This window comes from Pelophylax lessonae, assembly GCF_965119305.1.
Source record: "Pelophylax lessonae genome assembly, chromosome: 8".
NCBI lineage: Eukaryota > Metazoa > Chordata > Amphibia > Anura > Ranidae > Pelophylax > Pelophylax lessonae.
The window spans coordinates 292,956,906-292,982,604 of NC_138775.1; the positions used below are offsets into that span (position 1 = coordinate 292,956,906).

The 25,699-nt window shown below is 46.7% G+C and overlaps 1 protein-coding gene across 7 annotated transcripts in view; it reads left to right on the forward strand.

Annotated features, from left to right (window-relative positions):
* Window positions 1–248: 248 nt before the first annotated feature.
* The window catches only part of PTPRF (protein tyrosine phosphatase receptor type F), a 486,553-nt gene continuing 461,102 nt past the window's right edge, over window positions 249–25,699 (forward strand). For 2 of the 7 annotated variants that reach the window (XM_082265006.1, XM_082265005.1), the window contains exon 1: window positions 251–772. The gene's annotated coding sequence lies outside the window, so the exon portion shown is untranslated. Of the gene's footprint in view, window positions 773–25,699 lie in introns of all 7 variants that reach the window. The other 5 variants (XM_082265008.1, XM_082265009.1, XM_082265004.1 and 2 more) reach the window with 4 other exon arrangements.

A 25,699-nucleotide genomic window follows, 5' to 3' on the forward strand; every position in this document is an offset into this window, starting at 1 on the left:
AAAGCATTTACAAATTCCAGGTGCTTTTATTTAAAAACAAATGTCACTTTCAGTTCTCCCCCCGAGAAAGTCCATGCGTCTTTCTGACTTCTCCTCCCATGGTTTGGCAGGGCAGCCAGCGCTGTATTCAGGCAGCAGAGGCGGCGGTGAAGCGGTTAATTTTTTCTTTCCCAAAGTCAAACAAAAGCAGTGTTGAATGAGAGGGGCGGAGCCTGCGGCTTAGCCAGGCCCCTGCTTGTAGGGTGGGTGAGCTTGGTCTCAGCTGGGCTCAGTTCTGAGGCTTGCAGAGAAAGAGATAGCCTGGCTGGCAGTTGTTTCAGGTAAAGCCAGCTCTCCTCTTCCCCCCCCCCACCCTCCTTACCGCCTCAGGGATAAAACCGTCAGGAACGCCATCGAGACATATCACCCGGATCATGGATTAAATGTCACCTTTGGAATATATCTGAGGGAAACCTTTTTTGTCCGTTTCTTTTTTTTTTTTTTTCCCTGGAGATCCAACTCGGAGGGGCATCGGTGGAAATTGGCCGTGACGAGACCTTCGGTTGGTGGTGTTACCTGCAGCATATGGAATAATACAAGGCGAGGGAAAAGGGGATCACCCCCAAGCAGGTGCCGCGATTTCTCTCGTTCCGCTCGTCTGTTGGGAAAAAAAAAAAAGCCTCGCTTTCTCTCTCTCTCTCGCCGGGCTAAGCAAGAAGCTGGAAGCGAGTTTTCCTGTTTTAAAAATAAACCCATGTGCCTTGGATCAGCGAAGCCGGCTGACTGCTTCCAGGTTTGTTTCCAGTTTTCATAATCTTTGATGTTATTTTTATTTTTTCCCGGTTTCGTTTGCTGTTTTTAGTGACGGTTGCACCTGTAACGAGTACGGCCTTTTCTTCTGGAGAGGCTCTAGAATTCCGAACAGGTTCAAATCTCCAACACTTTGCTTTAGTTTGGGTTGGAGTTGAGGATGATGCTGTTGCTGGGACGAGTATTTACGTCGCTTTTGTGGCTGTTGGCCCGAAAGAAGAATGAGCTTTTATCAAATTAAAAAAAAAAAATCTGCCCGGCTGGTAGCGGTGGGCTTGCCGCTCGGTGCCAAGTTTAGGCTTTTACTGGTCGAACACTGAGAGTTCTGTATGTTGGGCTGACACCCAAGGTACTGGTCTTGCCTGCTAGAGGGGGTTGTGGTAGAACACTTTGAGAGTTCTGTATGTTGGGCTGACACCCAACGTACTGGTCTGGCCTGCTAGAGGGGATTGTGGTAGAACACTTTGAGAGCTCTGTATGTTGGGTTGACACCCAACGTTCTGGTCTTGCCTGGCAGAGGGGGTTGTGGTAGAACACTTTGAGAGTTCTGTTCATTGGGCTAACACCTAACGTACTGGTCTGGCCTGCTAGAGGGGGTTGTGGTAGAACACTTTGAGAGTTCTGTATGTTGGGCTGACACCCAACGTACTGGTCTTGCCTGGCAGAGGGGATTGTGGTGGAACACTTTGAGAGTTCTGTACGTTGGGCTGACACCCAAAGTACTGGTCTTGCCTGGCAGAGGGGGTTGTGGTAGAACACTTTGAGAGTTATGTACGTTGGACTGACACCCAATGTACTGGTCTGGCCTGCTAGAGGAGGTTGTGGTAGAACACTGAGAGTTCTGTACGTTGGGCTGACACCCAACGTTCTGGTCTTGCCTGCTAGAGGGGATTGTGGTAGAACACTTTGAGAGTTCTGTATGTTGGGCTGACACCTAACGTACTGGTCTTGCCTGGCAGAGGGGATTGTGGTAGAACACTTTGAGAGTTCTGTATGTTGGGCTGACACCCAACGTACTGGTCTGGCCTTCTAGAGGGGGTTGTGGTAGAACACTGAGAGTTCTGTATGTTGGACTGACACCCAACGTACTGGTCTTGCCTGCTAGAGGGGGTTGTGGTAGAACACTTTGAGAATTCTGTACGTTGGACTGACACCCAACGTTCTGGTCTTGCCTGCTAGAGGGGGTTGTGGTAGAACACTTTGGGAGTTCTGTACGTTGGGCTGACACCCAACGTTCTGATCTTGCCTGCTAGAGGGGGTTGTGGTAGAACACTTTGAGAGTTCTGTACCTTGAACTGACACCCAACGTACTGGTCTGGCCTGCTAGAGGGGGTTGTGGTAGAACACTGAGAGTTCTGTACCTTGAACTGACACCCAACGTACTGGTCTGGCCTGCTAGAGGGGGTTGTGGTAGAACACTGAGAGTTCTGTACGTTGGACTGACACTCAACGTACTGGCCTTGCCTGCTAGAGGGGGTTGTGGTAGAACACTTTGAGAGTTCTGTACGTTGGACTGACACCCAACTTACTGGTCTTGCCTGCTAGAGGGGGTTGTGGTAGAACACTTTGAGAGTTCTGTACGTTGGACTGACACCCAACTTACTGGTCTGGCCTGCTAGAGGGAGTTGTGGTAGAACACTGAGAGTTCTGTATGTTGGACTGACACCCAACGTACTGGTCTTGCCTGTTAGAGAGGATTGTGGTAGAACACTTTGAGAGTTCTGTACGTTGGGCTGACACCGGTTGAAATTTTAGATTTTGGTGAGAAATTAGTCCTTGGCAGTTGGGAATTTTTTAATTTTGGTGCATGCTGGATGAAATATTCAAATCTTTTGGGGATCCAATGGGGTCTCAAAGGGTTTCCAACCAATTCTGGTGCCCAGCAAATGCTTGTTACTGTTTTTTGCTTAATTATTAATTAAAATGGGGTCAGACCTTACATGGCTGCCTTTTTTATGTGTTTACGAAGTCGGTTTTATTGGACTCGATATTACAGCTATGGGAATAATCTGAATGTTATGAACCTTTGAGAGCTTTGTATATAGGGCAATGTGAGAGATACAGCTTTGGGAAGATGTAATCTGTTTGGGAAGAGGGAGGGGGTAAAAAATACTTTTGCACTTGTTGTGGGGTTCAGTGGTGGGCTCAGTCTTTTTTTTTTTTTTTGGGGGGGGGAGGGTGGCTTCATTACTGGAACTCCCTAAAGTGCTTTGATTCAAGAGTGCAAGACTAAAAGACCCGATAGAGCCTTCCCGGCCTGTGTGCCAAGCTAATTGTGTATCCTTGTAATGCTGCAGTTTGTTTTTATGGCTGGGAAAGGGGCCAGGAACATAATATTAGTCTATTTCCCAGGCTCAGAGGAGAAAGCCTCCTTAATTTAAGGGCGGGCAAGCACATTGCGGAAAGGCTGGAGCAGCGGTCAGCCTTGGCAAGCTTGGGGTTAAATTTCCCATCATGGGTGGCAGGGTGCCTTGCTTTGCAAAGCTTTGGCCGTTCCCAGAAGCAGCAGAAGAGTGAGGATTGGATGGGGGAGCTTCCATACTCAGTGGTGAAGTCCAAAGGCCTACTTGGGGTTTTTATTATACTTTGCTGCTTCTTGGAACTTGCCTAACGCAAATATTTGCCCGGCTTAACTGATCTGAACGAGGAGGTGTTTCTGGAGGTTGTGTGTCAACCTCCAGCTACAGGGCAGAGATCGGGTGATGGGCAGGGATGAATAATATAAAGCAGGGACTCTGAACAACCAGACTGTATCCTGGTAGCAGATTGAGGGTTCCTTGCTTTAGTCCCTCCCTCAAGGCAATCAAGCTGGCTTCAGGTCAGATTTATTTACTAATTAGAAATGTCTATATTATATACATAGATATATATATATATATATATATATATATATATATATATATACACACACACACACACATATATATATATATATATATATATATATATATATATATATATATTTATTTATTTTAAAGCCTCTTCCAAAATATTTGGCTCTCCTAAGTAATCAAAGTATATTCTGATGATGAAGGTCTTTTGCTTTAGACCAGTGGTCTCCAAACGACGGTCGGGGGGCAGGATTCTGTCCTATGCTTGCTTTATTCTCTGACACCAACAATGGGGCATAATTTCCCCCACTGACACCAACGAAGTGGTACTATTCCTCCCACTGACACCTATGTTGGGGCACTATTCCTCACACTGACCCCTATGATGGGGGACTATCCTGCCCACTGATATCAATAATGGGGCACTATTCCTCCCACTGACACCTATGTTGGGGCACTATTCCTCCCACTGACACCTATGTTGGGGCACTATTCCTCCCACTGACACCTATGTTGGGGCACTATTCCTCCCACTGACACCAATGATGGGGCACTATTCCTCCCACTGACACCAATGATGGGGCGCTATTCCTCCCACTGACACCAATGATGGGGCACTATTCCTCCCACTGACACCAATGATGGGGCACTATTCCTCCCACTGACACCAATGATGGGGCGCTATTCCTCCCACTGACACCAATGATGGGGCACTATTCCTCCCACTGACACCAATGATGGGGCGCTATTCCTCCCACTGACACCAATGATGGGGCACTATTCCTCCCACTGACACCTATGATGGGGCACTATTCCGCCCACTGATACCAATGATGGGGCACTATTCCTCCCACTGACACCAATGATGGGGCACTGTTCCTCCTGTTGACACCTATGTCGGGGCACTATTCTGCCCACTGATCCCAATAATGGGGCACAATTCCTCCCACTGACACCAATTATGGGGCGCTATTCCTCCCACTGACACCAATGATGGGGCAATATTCCTCCCACTGACACCAATGATGGGGTACTATTCCTCCCACTGACACCAATGATGGGGCACTATTCCGCCCACTGATACAATGATGGGGCACTATTCCTCCCACTGATACAATGATGGGACACTATTCCTCCCACTGAAACAATGATGGGGCACTGTTCCTCCCATTGACACCTATGATGGGGCGCTATTCTGCCCACTGATACCAATAATAGGGCGCTATTCTGCCCACTGACACCTATGATGGGGCACTATTCCTCCCACTGATACCAATAAAGGGGCATAGTTCCTCCCAATGACACCAGTGATGAGACATGATTCTTCCCACCCAATGACACCCATGATGGGGCACTAACACCAAAGATGGGGCCTTGTTTTCTCTTACTGATGTTGGGGCATTTTCTACTTCTAATGGCCACAGTCGGGCCCCTGTAAAGTCTGAAGGACAGTAAACTGGCCCTTTGTTTAGGAAGTTTGGAGACCTCTGCTTTAGACAATTGATAAGTGACCCATGACATGACAAAGGCCGGGACCCCCCTGTAGACAATGCTGACAAAGGTTTGGACCCCCCTATAGACAATGCTGACAAAAACTGGGACCCCCCCTATAGACAATGCTGATAAAGGCTGGGACCCCCCCCTATAGACAATGCTGATAAAGGCTGGGACCCCCCCTATAGACAATGCTGATAAAGGCTGGGACCCCCCCCCCCCCTGTAGACAATGCTGACAAAGGCTGGGACCCCCCCCCCCATAGACAATACTGACAAAGGCTATGCCCCCCCTATAGACACTATGTTTTGTCTTAAAGGAACATTCCATTAATTCCTTCATAGGCCCAATGGTATACATTGACATAGGGAAGGTATACATTGTATTCAGGGGAATCGGAAAAGGGTTTTAAGACGTCAGTAGGCCTAGCATCAGGTACAATTTTGTTGTTACTCATCTCGTCTACTATCTAATCAATCCTCCAATCTCTTCCTATCGTACATCATCAGATCCCTCACCCACCTCAACTTTTCTTCCTTTTTCTATGGAGATAGGGAAGGATTGCTTGCATGGTGGGGGGATGGGGTTCTTGGAAAAAAGGATTTCTAATATGATCTGTATAAATATGTAGATCTCTTCTGGCAAGTGCTTAGCGTTTCACAGGAGCATCCAGAAGTGTCATCAAAGGTGGGCAGGAGGCTTACTAAGAAGTATGAACAGTGAGGGGGCTTTGCCTCATCAGTGATAGAAATGTTCATTCTATGAGGGAGGAAACAAAGTAACAATTGGGCATTGAAGGATTCCATTAAGACCAATCTTCAGAAGGTGTGATGAGATGTGTTACAGACCTGTGATGATATGATGTGTTACTAAGATCAGACCATATATGAGAATCATGAGAGCTTGTACACACAGACATTAAAAGGTGGCAACCAACGCGTTTCAGAATGGCCAAGTGTGGTCACCGGGGCTAAATTTCTGTAATTACCAAAGAGGTGATTATCCTCAGGCCCCGCTCTCAGTGCTGTGGTCATTGTCACATGGCACCAATTCATATCTGTGGGTCCACCTACCTATGAGACCGCAGGAGAAGGATCTGCAATGGCAAATTTACGAAGGCCATCAAACCCCACCAGCGCTGTGCATACGCTGGCCATTTTCAGTGCATTCGTAAAATCAGTTGCGGTCAAACTTTAATTTGATTGTTTGCGTAATTTGGGTTTTTTTTTTTTTTGCCATGTTTGGAGTGCCATTGATGGTAAATTTGCGTGTTTTACCCACAAATTTTACCGCGTTTGAGGTGCACGTCTTTAGCGAGACAAATGCGCATCTTTTTTTTTTTTTCCACGTTTGGAGTGCCATTGATGATAAATGTGTTTGTTTTACCCGCACATTTTACCGCGTTTGAGGCGCACGTTTTTAGCGCAACAAATGCGCGTCTTTTTGCCATGTTGGAGTGCCATTGATGATGACTGTGTGTGTTTTACCCGTGCTTTATACTGCGTTTGATGCGCAAGTTTTAAGCACAACAAATGCGCGTCTTTTTTTTTTTTTTCTGCTACGTTTGGAGTGCCATTAACCATGAATGGCAACACAAGTGCGACAGGCGCTTTTCACATGAATGCAAGTGAAATTGCGCACATTTATGGAATACTAAATTTTACCCGCGCATTTTACTGTGTTTGATGCGCAAGTTTTTAGCGAGACAAATGCGCGTCTTTTTTTTTTTTTGCCACATTTGGAGTGCCATTGATGATGAATGTGTGTGTTTTACCCACGCATTTTACCGTGTTTGAGGGGCAAGTTTTTAGCGAGACAAATGCGCGTCTTTTTTATTTTTGTTTTGCCACATTTGAAGTGCCATTGACGATGAATGTGTGGGTTTTACCTGCGCATTTTACTGCGTTTGAGGCGCACGTTTTTAGCGCAACAAATGCGCGTCTTTTTGCCACGTTTGGAGTGCCATTGACGATGACTGTGTGTATTTTACCCGCGCATTTTACTGCGTTTGATGCGCAAGTTTTTAGCACAACAAATGCGCGTCTTTTTTTTTTTCTGCTACGTTTGGAGTGCCATTAACCATGAATGGCAACACAAGTGTGACAGGCGCTTTTCACGTGAATGCAAGTGAAATTGCGCACATTTCCGGAATACTAAATTGTAAATGCGGCCTTTTGCTGCAAGAGAGTTGACGTTGCCGTAATTGATCGACTTCATTGTAAAATTAAGCGATCGGCCTGTACCATGGTGGGGGTGGGGGGTTATCCCCTACAGGTATATAAATGTAGCAAACTTGTTACTTTGTTGATGTATTCTCTGTACTAATTGGCCAGCACCTGTGTAACTTGTAACGCAGGCGTTCCCGGCTCAGGGACATCGCTGTAGTGAATGGACCGTCTCTGGTTTGATTAACAAATGATTGTAGAGTGCAGCTGTCTGGCCTTCCCACCACCTGTTCCTAATAGGCCCCACCTGTGACTCCAATTTCCTATCCTGGTGCTGGCGGGTAAATAGAGGTACTGGGGGGGGGGGGGGATGCAGATGGTCTGTGGGGGGGGGGGGCACCATGTGATCCCCCTGAGCAAAGAATGGAAGTATGGATACATTACATTGTACATACATTGTAGCACAGGCTCCTGTGAAGGTCCCTGACAAGGAAATGGTATTTTGTAGTTTTTTGGTCGGTTATTCCCTATAAAGAGGAACTGATCTGACTCCGGGGGGGAGGGGGGATCAGCGCCGCTCACAGATCAGCCCCACCACCTGGGAAACACATTTCTATTTTCTCTATTGTGTTTTTGTGAAGATTCCAGTGTGATCTCAGAGACGTGCGTGCGGGGAGCTGGGAACCAGTCCGACCAGTTCAGTTTACAAAACAGATACAGGTCACAGCCATGGGATTTACAGGCACCTTAAAGAGGAACTCCAGGCAACTTTTTAGGGAAAAAAAAAAAACCTACCGCCAACAGACGTGTTCATAAAAAAATATATATATATATATATCATTTATTTGATTTTTTTTCAATATACAGCTAATAGAAGTGCCTGGAACCCGTATCTTTATTATCTTCCTAAATACAGAGCAGAAATCAGGCTCAGTGGGAGGTTTTGCACTCGAGTGTCTTGCGTTGCTCAGTGCTTCATCGTAAAAAAAAAAAAAATTGTTATAACTAATTATAAAAAAAGAAGTAAAGCGGCCCGTCCCACTGTGCTTACGCGCAAATGCGCATGCATATGTAAACGGTGATCGCACCACACACGTGAGGTATTGTCGCGAACGTCAGAGCGAGAGCAATAATTCTAGCATCGGACCTTGCTTATGGAGAACTTTAAGCACCGTAGTTTGCCTCCATTCCATGGGCAGACACAATTTTAAAGCGTGACATGTTAGGTATCTACTCAACGTAACATCATCTTTCACATTATACAAAAAAATTGGGATAACTTTACTGTTTTGTTTTTTTTTTATTCATGAATATTTTTTTTTTTTAATTTTACTTGAAAAACCGCTGCGCAAATACCGGGTGACATAAAAAATTGCAATAACCACAATTTTATTCAGTAGGGTCTCTGCTAAAAAAAAACACATATATATATATATAATGTTTGGGGGTTCTAAGTAATTTTCTAGCAAAAAAAAAGTAAGAGTTTTCCATGTAGGAGGGAAGTGTCAGAATAGGCCTGGGAAGGGGGTGGTTAAGGACACTCAAGGCTGGAGAAGAAAAGTTTAGAGTGAGAATGTGAGTGTCAGCTCTGTGGGTTAGGAGTAGTGGTGTGTACTATGTGTTTGTGTAGCTGGGATTATTTATAGGCGGATGGTGTCACTGGGACGTGTCTTCATGATAAGGTGCTACAAGTACAAACAAATATTTCGCCCCCACCAAGAAGCCGAGGGATCCGATTACACGATACTCAGGTAAACACCCAGCCCCGGGCTTCTGTGTGCGCTCACTGCGCTCTCTACAAAGAGGACTTGTCTAATGGGCCATACACACTATAAGATTTTCTGAAGACTTTTTCCTTTTAGACTTACCAAAACCATATAATATGAGGGCAAACCTAAACACTTTCACTTTGTATGCAATCTGGCAGGCCCTTGCACTACATAGAAAAGGTAAATCTGAAGAAAAAAGTCTTCAGAAAATCTTATAGTGTGTATGGCCCTTTAGTGAAGGCAGATATTTCAGCTTAAATCTGACCTCTGGCCTCCCCTTCAGGCTTGCACAGTTGTAGCGGCTCCTCTCCTGGATTGAAACGGCTTCCTCTGATATCACTGCACACTGTGAGCTTCTTACTATGTGCATCAGGAGCTGCAGCAAGTCAGATAGAGCCCCTCCCCCCTCATTTCCTGGCTGGAGGACGCCCAGCATTATCTAGTCCAGTGCTCTCACAGCTGCTCGACCTAGTACTCGGTGGTCAGCTTCAGCTAGGCATGAGGAGAGGGGTCTGGACAGGCCTTCTGGCTAGGCGGACCACGTGACCCCTATGTCCTTATTAGAACCTCTGCACCCCAGGGGATCAGGTTAGAGGTCCTACCCCTTCATGGGGTGGACAGAGCACACCCTTAAGTGTTTCACATTTTTTGTTCACTTAATGGTTTTGGGTTTTTGCACCACTGCTGATTCAAAAAATTAAAAAAAAAAAATGCTCTCGCAGCTATTGTGGCCTGTGGGGAACTATTACAAGGCACTATTCCTTACACTGACACCAACAACAAGGTGCCATTCCTTCCTCTGACACCAGCAATGAGGTGCCATTCCTTCCTCTGACACCAGCAATGAGGTGCCATTCCTTCCACTGACACCAGCAATGAGGCGCCATTCCTTCCTCTGACACCAGCAATGAGGTGCCATTCCTTCCTCTGACACCAGCAATGAGGTGCCATTCCTTCCTCTGACACCAGAAATGAGGCGCCATTCCTTCCGCTGACACCAGCAATGAGGTGCCATTCCTTCCGCTGACACCAGCAATGAGGTGCCATTCCTTCCGCTGACACCAGCAATGAGGTGCCATTCCTTCCTCTGACACCAACCACGAGGCACCATTCCTTCCTCTGACACCAAAAGTGAGGTGCCATTCCTTCCTCTGACACCAGAAATGAGGTGCCGTTCCTTGCGCTGACGCCAGCAATGAGGCGCCGTTCCTTGCGCTGACACCAACAGTGAGGCGCCGTTCCTTGCGCGAACGCCAACAGTGAGGCGCCGTGCCTTGTGCTGAGGCCAACAGTGAGGCACGGTTCCTTGCGCTGACGCCAACAGTGAGGCGCTGTGCGCACTTCCCTCCCAGTTACTGGTGGGTAATGGAAATCGTGAGCTTTCCGGTCTTGTGACAGCCAATTACGGTGGTCACATGGCCATAAAACACGCCTCCCGGAATCAGAAATCCCTTAAAGGGCTGGAAGGCGCCGGGGTTAATCCTCATGCTGCTAGCATTATTAGTAAATAGATAGGAGATTTTTTTTGTAAACCTTTTTTTTTTAACATTTCTTCAATTGCTACCTTTTTTTTTTTTGCCTAGGCAAATTAAGTCATACATTCCAGGAGTATTCAGAAGGGGTGGAGAGGGGGAGGAGTTTTCTCAGCTAAGCACACCCTCCTGCATGCATCCTTGAGCTAAGGGCAGATGGATTGCAGGAAGTAAATGCTACATGACTTGTCTGCCCTTACTCAAGATGGCCACAGCCAGAAATGCTAGGGGAGTGTTTTTCAGAGCGATTTCTCAACAAAATAAAGCATGGAGACATGGATGGGGGAGTTTGCTTTAATAATTAAAGAGAATGTATGTTTTTTTTTTTTTTTTTAAGAATCATACTTACCTAGGTGGATGCTGCATCTGTCCCCCGGCGCAACTAACATTGAGAACTGAGCGATCAAACACCGCCGATCGCTTCTCCGGTCTCCCTGAGCAGAGAGCTGGTGACTGTCAGTCAGCAGCTCTCTTCTCTGTCCCCCCCCCCTCGCTCACTGGAGGGCTGGGCTGTGGAGGGGGTGGGAGCGGCCAGCTCAGGCTCTCAGCAGCTCTCTGATCTGCCCCCCCCACGCTCACTGGAGTGCTGGGCTGTGGAGGGGGCGGGAGCGGCCGGCTCAGGCTCTCAGCAACTCTCTGCTGTGTCCCCCCTCGCTCACTTGAGCACTGGGCAGTGGAGGGGGTGGGTGCGGCTGGCTCAGGCTCTCAGTAACTCTCTGCTGTGTCCCCCCTCGCTCACTTGAGTGCTGGGCAGGTGGAGGGGGTGGGTGCGGCTGGCTCAGGCTCTCAGCAACTCTCTGCTGTGTCCCCCCTCGCTCACTGGAGCGCTGGGCTGTGGAGGGGGTGGGAGCGGCTGGCTCAGGCTCTCAGCAACTCTCTGCTGTGTCCCCCCTCGCTCACTGGAGCGCTGGGCTGTGGAGGGGGTGGGAGCGGCCGGCTCAGGCTCTCAGCAACTCCCTGCTGTGTCCCCCCTCGCTCACTGGAGCGCTGGGCTGTGGAGGGGGTGGGAGCGGCTGGCTCAGGCTCTCAGCAACTCTCTGCTGTGTCCCCCCATGCTCACTGGAGAGCTGGGCTGTGGAGGGGGTGGAAGCGGCCGGCTCAGGCTCTCAGCGGCTCACTGAGGGACTGGGCCGGGTGCTGGTCAAGGCATGTGGCCCAACTTCATTGTTGCGATCTTGCTCAAGCCTGGAGCGGCTCTGTGATGTCAGCTGACAGCGGGCTTCAGCCCGCTGCTTGCTGAAAATGAGCCACAGGAGTACATAACAAACAGGATCCACAGGAAAAGTACAGCCAAATGAGATTTTCCCGTACTTCTCCTTTAAATAGTGTTTTTGGTTTGTGCCACTCAGATACAGTGAAGATCCACTTTGAAATTTTACATTTTAAACCTTTTATATGATATTTATTGGCTTTATATTGACTTTTAAAGCTTGAGAATAAAATGAAGGAACAAAAAAAGTTTCAGAAAATTAAGAAAATAAAGAAAAGCTGAGAATGCCATAAAATGATTGGAAATGAGGGAGGGCGATATGGGGAACCCCCCGTCCGGTGACCATAGAGGAATAGCGCCAACTGCTGGTTTTTGCCATCTCTTGCGTTACAGCTTCCAACACAGAGCCCGAGGCTGCAAATAAAGGCGGTATAGATGTCAAATATCAGGAATGATTATTCTTGTTGTTGTTTTTTCTTCTGATTAACAGCGTCTCGTAACTCAACTTCAATAAAAATTTAGTGAGTCTGTGTTTGTCATCCTCATAAAACACTCATACCTCACTATAAATAAACTTTTATCTGCACTGCCCACCTTTGTCCACTGGGGGCATTATCCATCCTCTTATGCAGAAATCAGAATTTTCAGGCATGAGCTCTGAGCAATAAAACCCATTTTCTGTTCACAGAATGCAGAACAATGATTAACTCCTCAGTGAGGAGAAACAGATGTGGGCAGGAGGGGAACAACAAGTCCCAGCATGTTCTGGCATCCAGCTGAGGAGTGAGCCTACACTTGAAAATCCTCCTTCAACCACCCACGGCCCTTGTCATAGGCACATGGTGATCTTGCAGCGCTGGGTTTATGGGTCCTGTTACCAGCAGGGTACGGTGTGGGTTTCCTATGGTCACTGTCCTCAGTCCAAATAAGCTATTGAATAGGCTATATTATTATAATATATATTGAATTATATATAATAATATATATATATAATAATATATATATATATATATATATATATTTTATTATTATTAATATTATATATTGAATAGGCTATATTATTATAATATATATTGAATTATATATATATATATATATATATATATATATACTGTGTATATGTGTGTGTGTGTATATATATGTATATATATGTATATATATATATATATATTATTATTATTAATATTATATATTGAATAGGCTATATTATATATATATATATATATATATATATATATATATATATATATATATATATATAATATCGCCTATTCAATATATAATATTAATGATAATAAAATATTATATATATATATATATATATTATAATATATAATAATATATATATATATATAATAATAATATATATATTATTATATATAATAATTATTATATACAATATATGAATATTGAATAGGCTAGCTGGCTTCTGGCATGTGTTGATCGTAGTGTGTTTGGTAGTATTTGCAATACTAGAGATTTATTATTATTATACAGGATTTATATAGCGCCAACAGTGTGTTCAGTGCCTTACAACGGACAGTTCAGTTACAATACAATTTAATACAGGAGGAATCAGAGGGTTCTGTTCAATGGAGCTTACAATCTAAAAGGTTGATATAAAACAGGGGTCTCCAAACTATGGCCCTCCAGTTGTTCAGGAACTACAATTCCCATCATGCCTAGTCCTGTCTGTTTTTACAATGCTTCATGGGACGTGTAGTTCCATAACAGCTGGAGGGTGGTAGTTTGGAGACCCCTGTTGTAAAGGGTTCCGTGTATTGCGCAAAGGCTTGTTTACACTCCGGCGTTGCCTTAGTGCGTTATTGCACTAAGCATTTTGAATGGCAGCTCAATTCATCGAGGCGTTTACGTTTTTGCACAAAGCAATACCCAAAAGTGAACAACCCGGCCATCCAGACAAACCACCACTCCAACAGAAGCATTCACAGGTGCAAAAACGGATGGTGCTACAAAGTCTCCAGTGGATCTCTGACCCCAGAGATGGTGACAACCTTATTTATTTGTGTTGCAATCGGTGAGCAGCATGTCAGAATCTATACCTCTGTCCCTCAGACTGGCAGACGCGCAGTTTCTCGCGTGCTAAGCGCCGGTATTTACATAAAGGATGTCCATGTTTATCTGCGCACTTCCATAGGAAACTAGTTAGTGGCAAACCGGCCAATTCAGTATCAACGTGTGTGTGTGTACAGTATATGTGTGTGTATTTATATATATATATATAGGTCATCGGTAATTGTTTCTTGCAAGCTCCACAATGTCTGCTTTTCATTCCATACGGTATAGGCAGAATATTGCTGTGCAGTCAAGCAAATGTACGATTTCCTATTAGTGTGTTGGCTGAAGAGCTTGCTTTCAGTGGAATGCACAGGTAAATTTCTAAAGTAGAATTCCTGCCATAGGCCCCTTTCACACGGGTGCCTCCGCTAAGCTGAATCCGCTTTCTCTGCGGGGGATCTCTCTGTGGATGCCCACTGAGCAGGCGGATGACAGGTCCGTGTCCGCTCCGCAATACAGAGCAGACTCACTCTCCTCTATAGGGCCTCGAATGAAACGGACTGCCTGTCCATTTTCATCCGATAGGGTGCCCTTTGGTTGGGACTTTTTCATCCGATAGGGTGCCCTTTGGTTGGGACTTGCCCTTTGGTTGGGAAGTTTGCTTCTAAAGTCCCAACAAAAGGGCACCCCCTTCTCTCCTTGTACCTAATTCGGGATGGAGGTAATTACACTGACAGTGCGAGATCAATCAACTTATTTACCATTTTCATCCGATCTGCCAGACGTATGGGGAATAGGACCACCATCCATCTCTTTGGTAGACAGCATCAGATAGGATGGTGTCGGGTGTCCGCTGACATCCGCCACCCCATAGGTGTGGCCCGGTTCCGAATAACAAGCTACAGGCTTGTGACTGGGCAGTGACAATGCTGATAGCCACACCCCATCAACATCTTCTCCCACTGTGATGCAAGCAGATACAACCTACCTGAGAGTGACAACTCTGCTCTGAAATCAGGAGCAGTGCAGCATTGTTGCCACCCTGCATTAGGCAAACTTTACTGACAGGAACAACAGGTATTGAGAAAGCTGTAAGCGCAGATGGACTTATAATTAAGTACTGCAGCACATATAATTTATAATCGGAGCCCATAGTTTAACTGCAAAATGCAATGTGGGAGGCGCTGTCTGTAGTAGTGTGACAGGCCAAAAGGGGGCAGTATCTGCAATGGAGAGGGGGGCAGAAACATAACCACTACCCTGCAGCAAAAAGAGAAAGTGACATTGGATATCACAATGGCGGTGGAGCGCTGCCGGGACGTCATGCAGGGTGATGCGCATTATCACAACATCTGTGAAGGCTGAGTTGAGGTTTATGAAAAGTGGGAAATGTTTATATACAGGAGATCAAGTCTTTGTGTCTCCACTCTTCCATGGCTGCCTTTAGCATTCATTCATAGCCGATACAGCGGGATCAGACTAATCCTGGGAGCCGATACATGGTATAAATCACAGACGCTGCTTAATGCACAGTTATTATATGTACTTCATACACCCTCCTGCCACGCTGCACACCCTCATTGCCGTTACATTGAGAGAAAGAGGCTCTTTAACATAGCTCCCAACTGTCTCTGATTTCGAGGGACTGTCCCTGATTTAGAAGAAAGTCCCTCTTTCCTCCTCATTTGTCCCTCATTTTGGTCTGAGCTATATAGTTGTATATAAAATGCACTTTTTATCTTTCCAAAAGTGTTTCCCAGTGCTAAACCTTTCATCCAATATCTAAATTGCTGCATTTGTAGATTTCAAAAGCCAGTATAAGGGTCCTTTCACACGGGCGCAGCCGCCAACAGAGTCCGTCCTGGGGCCTTATGGAATTCGGGGCCAGGACACGGGTGGGAAAAAGGGGCACAGCGTATATTGTAGGAATGGGGGCACCTCAAGTTCCTTCTGCTATAAGGAGTAGTGACAGTGGCATCACTACTTGTGTCAGCCCAGCGCTGAAAGCGGCAATGAGAGGAGAAAGCTGGGAGGAGGTGCAGGCTGTGCTTTCTCTCTCCCCCTCCTCCACATAAGCTCGCACATAATGAAGAGGGGACGCAATTTGGCATTCTAGCCCTGGGCATTGGATGATATTTCCCCTGGTACTGCAGGAACATATAAGAACAATGGATTTCTGGCAGGTATTTGCAGAAAAGGTACTTGGCAGTGTGGCCCCCATGTGTAAGGTCTGGTGATCTGCAATAACCTCAGACGTAGACAGGGGCTGACTGGCAACTTTCGGTCCAGGGGGCAAGCGCAATCCAGAGGCCCATGGTGCAGCGACTCGGCCCCCACTCTCCCTCTTCCCAGCCTCCTCCTGACCTCCATTCCAGGCTAAAGCTTTGCTCCATGTACTCTCTACTCACCAGCCGATTCCGGGTTCCCGACCTGGTCAGCAGGGGGCATTTGGGGTTTGCTGGGACAGCTCGTCGGGGCTCCCTGGGAGAGGGGAGTCTCTAGTGGGGCATGGTACCGAACTCTGCTCAGGCACAGTTTACACCATCCATTCCGGGGGGGGGGGGGGTCCGCGCTCTGTCTTTGTCTTCATCCCGCACTCAGTAGGTCAGCGGCAGGGACTTTTTACTTCTCCTCACCAGGAATCCTTTAGGCATGTCTGTGGAAGAAGCAGTGCAGCCTTTTTACGGAGCATCAGGGGGGCAATTGCCCCCCTGGCCCAGTCCTCCCCTAGACGTAGATCTATCTTGCACCCTTCCTGCCCGGCAGAGAGGACCGATCAGGTCAAGGCCTCCTCGTTGCCTCCGGCTGCACTGTTGCACTTTTCAGCCTTTTATATTTCTGTATTTATTCCATGGATGAGTCAGAAATCGGCGTGGTGGAGTGACGCAACATGTTGGCTGTCAACAGTAGCAGGAATGTCGCTTGTGATGCCTTCTGTTCACTAACTGAGCAGATGAAGTCTACGAGCTACTGGGAAGGAAGGGAATATCGTAGCTCAGCGCTATAGAACCAATCCATTTCCACATATACCAGGCAGAACGTGCGCCTGATGGCTGCAGAGAACATAAAAACGGGAACACGGCTAGAAGTTCTCATACTCCTCTTCCTGCCGCTAACAGAGCATGGCTGACTGATTAGCAGGGAACCATCGCTAACCTTTAACTAGTTATTGATCGAACTTTAACCTTAATAACTATGGTGGCATTAAAGGATGTTTTGAAACCTAAGTGAGATTTACAAACTTCAGGAGATACAACAAATATCAGCCCAGTGTTGGCCCTCCATGTCTGTCTCTCTTAATCTGACCACCCATTGTATGATCTGGTTGTACCATCTGTATACAATCTCCTCTAGATCAAAGCTATGTGATTTTACTATCTAAACCAGTGGCCTCCAAACTGCAGCCTGGGGGCCGGATGCGGCCCTTTGCTTGTCTTTATCTGGCCCTTGAGGCATTATTTCTGCCACTGACACCAACAATTGGGCACTATTGCTTCCACTGACACCAGCTGGGTACTATTGTTTCCACTGACACCCCAAATGGGTACTATTGCTTCCACTCACACCAACAATGGGACACTTGCTTCCAATGACACCAACTGAACACTACTGCTAGTGCTTCCACTGACCCCAACAATGTGACACTTGCTTCCACTGACACCAACTGGACACCATTGCTTCCACTGATACCACAATTGAGCACTATTGCTTCCTCTGACACCACAATTGAGCACTATTGCTTCCTCTGACACCACAATTGAGCACTATTGCTTCCTCTGACACCACAATTTGGCACTATTGCTTCCTCTGACACCACAATTTGGCACTATTGCTTCCTCTGACACCACAATTTGGCACTATTGCTTCCTCTGACACCACAATTGGGCACTATTGCTTCCTCTGACACCACAATTGGGCACTATTGCTTCCTCTGACACCACCATTGGGCACTATTGCTTCCTCTGACACCACCATTGAGCACTATTGCTTCCTCTGACACCACAATTGAGCACTATTGCATCCTCTGACACCACAATTGGGCACTATTGCTTCCTCTGACACCACAATTGGGCACTATTGCTTCCTCTGACACTACAATTGGGCACTATTGCTTTCTCTGACACCACAATTGGGCACTATTGCTTCCTCTGACACCACCATTGGGCACTATTGCTTCCTCTGACACCACCATTGAGCACTATTGCTTCCTCTGACACCACGATTGAGCACTATTGCATCCTCTGACACCACAATTGAGCACTATTGCATCCTCTGACACCACAATTGGGCACTATTGCTTCCTCTGACACCACAATTGAGCACTATTGCTTTCTCTGACACCACAATTGGGCACTATTGCTTTCTCTGACACCACAATTGGGCACTATTGATTCCTCTGATACCAACAATTGGGCACTATTGCTTCCACTGACACCAACAATTGGGCACTATTGCTTCCACTGACACCAATAATGGGACACAATTTCTTCCACCAACGATGGGACGTTGTTTACTCCCACTGGCCACAGTCCGGCCCCCCTAAAGTCTGAATGACAGTAAAACGGCCCTTTGTTTAGAAATAAATCTAATAAAATCGATTTAATTTAGATGCAGACAGACCCTTCTACTACATAGTTGTTGGAAGATCTAAGGCTCCTTTTCCATTAGTGCGACCCCCAAAGTCATGCGATTTAGAGTGCAACTTTGATCCGATTTTACACTCTCTCTGAATTAACGGCGCATCAAAGTCGCGCAGGCACTGTTGCAGGCGCCGCAAAGTCTGTGTTGCACCAATTGGGACGGTGCCATTGCCAGCAGATTTGACCTGTCAAATTGCGCCAATGCTAACAGTGGCTAAAACCTGGAAGCTGATTGGTTACTATGCAAGCTGATTGGTTACTATGCACAGCTGCACCAGATTCTGTGTGCTCCAATTTTAGCACTGATTACTATAGTAATGTCACTGGTGCCCCCAAAAGTGTCAAAAATGTCAGTCAGGGGTCCGATCTGTCTGCCGCAATGTCGCAGTCCCGCATAAAAAATCGCAGATCGCCGCCATTTTTGACACTTTTGGGGGTACCAGGACATTACTGCAGTAATCAGTGCTATACATATGCACTGTTACTGTAAAAATGACACTGGCAGGGAAGGGGTTAACTTTATTTGAGACGGAGGGGTTAAGTGTGTCCCTAGGGGCGTGCTTCTTACTGTGATTGGATGTGGCTTGTGATGTAACAGCAGAGATCTACGGTCCTACATAGCAGGACCGTATGATCTCTGCTGTTACACAGGGGAGAATGACAGGCGGCTTTGTTTACATTAGCCGCCTGCCTTTCTCCTGGTGTAACCAACGATCGCGAGTGACCGGCGGACATCGGGTCTGCCGCTCACGCGCGTGGGGGGCAGTGAGCGAGCGGGAGCGTGCCTCCTGCGGCGCGCACTCGCTCCCTAGAGCCTCACAGGCTAGTGACGTACCCCTACGTCACTTTGCCTGTGAGGGGCTGACTGCCGCTGTATATAGTCGTGCGGCAGTCGGCAAGTGGTTAATAGTGTACAGCTTCGCACGACCGCTCAATTGTCAGTTAAAATAACGCAGTGCCGAATCGCAAAAAATGGCCTGGTCATTAAGGGGGCAAATCTTTCCGGTCCAGAACTGATTAATTGTTAATATTTAACCCCCCTCCTATCACCCATCCATCTATCCATGTCTCTGTGCTTTGTTTTGTTGAGAAATAATTTTTGAAAAAACACTTTTCTTTTTCTTTTTTTTAATTGGTTGAGCCAGAATCCATCTGCCTTTAGCTCAAGCATTAATGCAGGAGAGTGTGCTTAGCTGAGAAAACCCCTCCTCCTCTCCTCCCCATCTGAAGATCTATGGCAGGGGTCTTCAAACTATGGACCTCCAGCTGTTCAGGAACTACAATTCCCATCATGCCTAGTCATGTCTGGAAATGTCAGTTTTACAATGCCTCATGGGATGTGTAGTGCCGCAACAGCTGGAGGGCCGTAGCTTGAGGATCCCTGATCTATGGGATGTATGACATCATTTTCCTAGGCAAGAAACCAGGAAGTAACTGAAGAAATGGAAAAAAAAAAGTTTAGCTAAATATGATCTATTTTCCTATCTATTTAAGAATGCTGGCATGAGGATTAAAAATAATCAAAGTTGATTGGGAGAGCGAAGTTCACTGGCATGGTGGTAGTGGGCGCGTTTCTGCAGCACACCCCGTCACTACGGCGTCTTTCTGCCTGAGGTGTTTTAGCTGGAGTTGGGCGATTTTCGGCTTCCACTGATTTAAAAAGGAAAAAGAAAAAAAAAACTTTGTCATTTTTAAAGCCTTGTACAGCGTTGCCATCTGAGCGGAGATTGCTGGAACCGTCACTGAAGGATTGATGCTAAATTGGGTGACATTCCAATCCCAGAATCCTCTCTGCTCTGGAAACCAAACATTCCACCACAATGAAACCTTTTTCGCTTTGTGACTTCACAATGCTCTGCCGGGTCCCTGCGACTCCAGAAGGGTAAAAATCAGTCTGTGCCCCCAGCAGGAAGGCAAAGTTTACACAGTCTGTATCTGCAGAGCAAACAGCAGGCCCAGAGAGTGTTTGAGTTTCTGTGCATTCCTGCAGGAGAGGGTTCTATGTGACCCCCCCAGCACCCACCCACAGGGCTTTGTCAGAAGTATTGGCAGCTACAATGGATGCATTTGTTCTCACGTTCCTCCCTCCCCCACCTGCACAAAGGGAATAGCAGTCTTGTCCCAACACGAGCTGTGCAAAGAGATAGGCCGCAGCGGCTTAAATAATAGCAGGACAAGATGGTGCAGGTGACGCCCCTGTCCTCAGGCTGCTTTACTCTATGAGCCACTGAGTTCTGTGTCCACCGAGCCAGCTGGATGTGCGGCAAGTGTAGGACCCCCCTGCTCCCCGTTCCTTGCAGCGTCAGTCCAGGTATGTGGAGTAAAGAAACCTTTAACTGCTCTGGTTGTATTTTATCCCTCTCTTCCCTTGTCCCCCAAACTTTATAGGACTGACATTTTCATTTCCAGGGACTAACTTCTGCTAACTTTTGTCAAAGGCTGGCTATGTACCAATAGGATCTCCACTAGTGATGTATACAGGAACGTTACTAATACCGATCATCGCCCCGCTATGTACCAATAGGATCTCCACTAGCGATGTATCCAGGAGCGTTACTAATACCGATCATCGCCCCGCTATGTACCAATAGGATCTCCACTAGCGATGTATCCAGGAGCGTTACTAATACCGATCATCGCCCCGCTATGTACCAATAGGATCTCCACTAGTGATGTATACAGGAACGTTACTAATACCGATCATCGCCCCGCTATGTACCAATAGGATCTCCACTAGCGATGTATCCAGGAGCGTTACTAATACCGATCATCACCCCGCTATGTACCAATAGGATCTCCACTAGCGATGTATCTAGGAGCGTTACTAATACCGATCATCGCCCCGCTATGTACAAATAGGATCTCCACTAGTGATGTATACAGTAGCGCTACTAATACCGATCATCACCCCGCTATGTACCAATAGGATCTCCACTAGCGATGTATCTAGGAGCGTTACTAATACCGATCATCGCCCTGCTATGTACCAATAGGATCTCCACTAGCGATGTATCTAGGAGCGTTACTAATACCGATCATCGCCCTGCTATGTACCAATAGGATCTCCACTAGCGATGTATCTAGGAGCGTTACTAATACCGATCATCGCCCTGCTATGTACCAATAGGATCTCCACTAGCGATGTATCTAGGAGCGTTACTAATACCGATCATCGCCCTGCTATGTACCAATAGGATCTCCACTAGCGATGTATACAGGAACGTTACTAATACCGATCATCGCCCCGCTATGTACCAATAGGATCTCCACTAGCGATGTATCCAGGAGCGTTACTAATACCGATCATCGCCCCGCTATGTACCAATAGGATCTCCACTAGCGATGTATCCAGGAGCGTTACTAATACCGATCATCGCCCCGCTATGTACCAATAGGATCTCCACTAGTGATGTATACAGGAACGTTACTAATACCGATCATCGCCCCGCTATGTACCAATAGGATCTCCACTAGCGATGTATCCAGGAGCGTTACTAATACCGATCATCACCCCGCTATGTACCAATAGGATCTCCACTAGCGATGTATACAGGAGCGTTACTAATACCGATCATCACCCCGCTATGTACCAATAGGATCTCCACTAGCGATGTATCTAGGAGCGTTACTAATACCGATCATCGCCCCGCTATGTACAAATAGGATCTCCACTAGTGATGTATACAGTAGCGCTACTAATACCGATCATCACCCCGCTATGTACCAATAGGATCTCCACTAGCGATGTATCTAGGAGCGTTACTAATACCGATCATCGCCCTGCTATGTACCAATAGGATCTCCACTAGCGATGTATCTAGGAGCGTTACTAATACCGATCATCGCCCTGCTATGTACCAATAGGATCTCCACTAGCGATGTATCTAGGAGCGTTACTAATACCGACCATCGCCCTGCTATGTACCAATAGGATCTCCACTAGCGATGTATCTAGGAGCGTTACTAATACCGATCATCACCCCGCTATGTACCAATAGGATCTCCACTAGTGATGTATACAGGAGCGCTACTAATACCGATCATCACCCCGCTATGTACCAATAGGATCTCCACTAGCGATGTATCTAGGAGCGTTACTAATACCGATCATCGCCCCGCTATGTACCGATAGGATCTCCACTAGTGATGTATCTAGGAGCGTTACTAATAACGATCATCGCCCCGCTATGTACCAATAGGATCTCCACTAGCGATGTATCCAGGAGTGTTACTAATACCGATCATCATCCCACTATGTACCAATAGGATCTCCACTAGTGATGTATCCAGGAGTGTTACTAATACCGATCATCGCCCCGCTATGTACCAATAGGATCCCCACTACCGATGTATCCAGGAGTGTTACTAATACCGATCATCATCCCACTATGTACCAATAGGATCTCCACAAGTGATGTATCCAGGAGTGTTACTAATACCGATCATCGCCCCGCTATGTACCAATAGGATCCCCACTACCGATGTATCCAGGAGTGTTACTAATACCGATCATCATCCCACTATGTACCAATAGGATCTCCACTAGCGATGTATACAGGAGCTCTACTAATACCGATCATCACCCCGCTATGTACCAATAGGATCTCCACTAGCGATGTATCTAGGAGCGTTACTAATACCGATCATCACCCCGCTATGTACCAATAGGATCTCCAATAGCGATGTATCTAGGAGCGTTACTAATACCGATCATCACCCCGCTATGTACCAATAGGATCTCCAATAGTGATGTATACAGGAGCGTTACTAATACCGATCATCGCCCCGCTCTATTGGATCAGTTAAAGCGGCTTTGCAGTGACCTGGCACATTTCTAGACACTGAATATTGTTATATAGGGCCAACTTCTAGGCAAATTAAAGAAGTCTTTGTCTAGTGTTAGCCAGTGCCGGGACAAGGTCAGCTAGAACCCAGGGAAAAGTAGCCAAATGGCAACCCCCCCAAATGTATGAGCACCATTTGTCAGCAAAAATCCTCTCCCTTCTCCCCAAAAAAATGTAAACACCAATCTTCACACTTACCCCCTAAGTATAACCCTCAAGATAAATTATTCCCCCTTCTTCCAGTACAAATTATCTCCTCCTAGCACAATTCCTCTACCCCTCAAATTTCCCCTCTGAGCATAAATCCTCCCTCTCCCCTCCAAATCCCCCTCCCCCAGCACAGATCACCCCCTTCCTCCTAATATAAATACACTCTCCTAGTACAAATACCACCCCCCCCCCCCCCACCAGCTCAAATCCTCTCCCCCCTCCTAGCACAATTCCCCTACCCCTCAAATTTCTCCTCTGAGCATAAATCCCCCCCCCTCCCCTCCAAATCCTCCTCTCCTAGCACAAGTCATCTCCCAATCCCCCTTCTCCTTCCAAATCCACTCTCCTAGTACAAATTCCCCCCTCCCAGCTCAAATCCTCTCCCTCCCTAGCTCCCTCTTCCTAGCACAATTCCCCTACCCCTCAAATTTCCCCTCTGAGCATAAAACCCCCCTTCCTAATACCCCCCCCCCCAGCTTAAATTCTCTCCCTCCCCAACTCCCTCTTCCTAGCACAATTCCCCTACTCCTCAAATTTTCCCTCCAAATCCCCCTCTCCCAGGACAGATCCTCCCCCAAATCCTCCCCCAAATCCCCCTTCCTAATAGAAACCCCCCCCCCCCAGCTTAAATTCCTCTACTAATCCCCCATTCTAGCACAGCTTCCCAAAATCTCCACCCAGGGCAGTCCGCTCTGGTAAAGGCATCGACTAATTCAAACATTTGGAGTAACTCCACTTTTGCTGAGAAAAAACATTCCCCTCTGGGTGATCTCTGTACATTGCAGGGATGATAACAAACTTTGTTGCAGATTCCTAACTTTATGTTAATCTGAAGAAATAGCAGTGTGTTTGTGTGCGGAGTGAATGTGAATGGGAGTGGATTTATAATTATCAATCACTTGCAGGACTCTGAGGAAAGTGGCAGGGTCTGCATCCCTTTTAGATGTGATTTCCGTTTGGGAATATCTCACCAAAAATGACATTTTTGTTGCAGGAGATGCCCAAAATCTGACTTATATGTTAGTGCAGACTTCTGGGAAAAATCAGTGAGCCAATCACAAAAGCAGGAAATGACATTTTCTGCTTTTGTGATTGGCTCACTGATTTTTCCCAGAAGTCTGCACTAAGATACAAGTCAGATTTTGGGCATCTGCTGCAACAAAAATGTTGCAATTATTACAAATTACCTTTCTTTTTTAATCTGCAGCCGTTCAGTAAAATGCAAAGGTAATTTGTAATAATTACAATATGACTTGAGTCGCAATTGTATACGCTAGATTAGGAATCATACCTGTGAAGCCATCACTGCCCCCTCCCCGGCCTCATAATAAAACAGATGTGGCTGACGGGACCACGATCTGACATCTGTCTCTGGCTGTGCAGGTCCCAGTAGAGGAAGGGAGAGGTTTAATAAATGACACATGAGTGAAATAAACTGGAACGCAGAGATGTTATTGGTTCTGGGGCTGGAGCGTGTCTTGTCAATTCCGCAGGTCAGGACATTAATGCGCTCTTTAACAACGACTGGACAAAAACACGGCAATCCTAACATCCGGGGTACAGGAGTGATAAGGAATCCTCCCAAACTTCCCACATCCGGGTTACTCAGCGGATAAAGGCGCCAAATTTAAAAAACTGTCAGTATTCAAAAATGCAGATTTTGGCATTTTGAATACATGGAAGTGTAGTGGAGGGGTTTGGTGCCTTTTAGACCCCCGATCCCTCCATAAAGAGTACCTGTCACTGCTATTACTGTCACATTCCCCCCTGATCCCTCCATAAAGAGTACCTGTCACTGCCTATTACTGTCACATTCCCCCCGATCCCTCCATAAAGAGTACCTGTCACTGCTATTACTGTCACATTCCCCCCGATCCCTCCATAAAGAGTACCTGTCACTCCTATTACTGTCTCATTCCCCCCCGATCCCTCCATAAAGAGTACCTGTCACTCCTATTACTGTCACATTCCCCCCCGATCCCTCCATAAAGAGTACCTGTCACTGCTATTACTGTCACATTCCCCCCGATCCCTCCATAAAGAGTACCTGTCACTGCTATTACTGTCACATTCCCCCCGATCCCTCCATAAAGAGTACCTGTCACTGCTATTACTGTCACATTCCCCCCCCGATCCCTCCATAAAGAGTACCTGTCACTGCTATTACTGTCACATTCCCCCCAATCCCTCCATAAA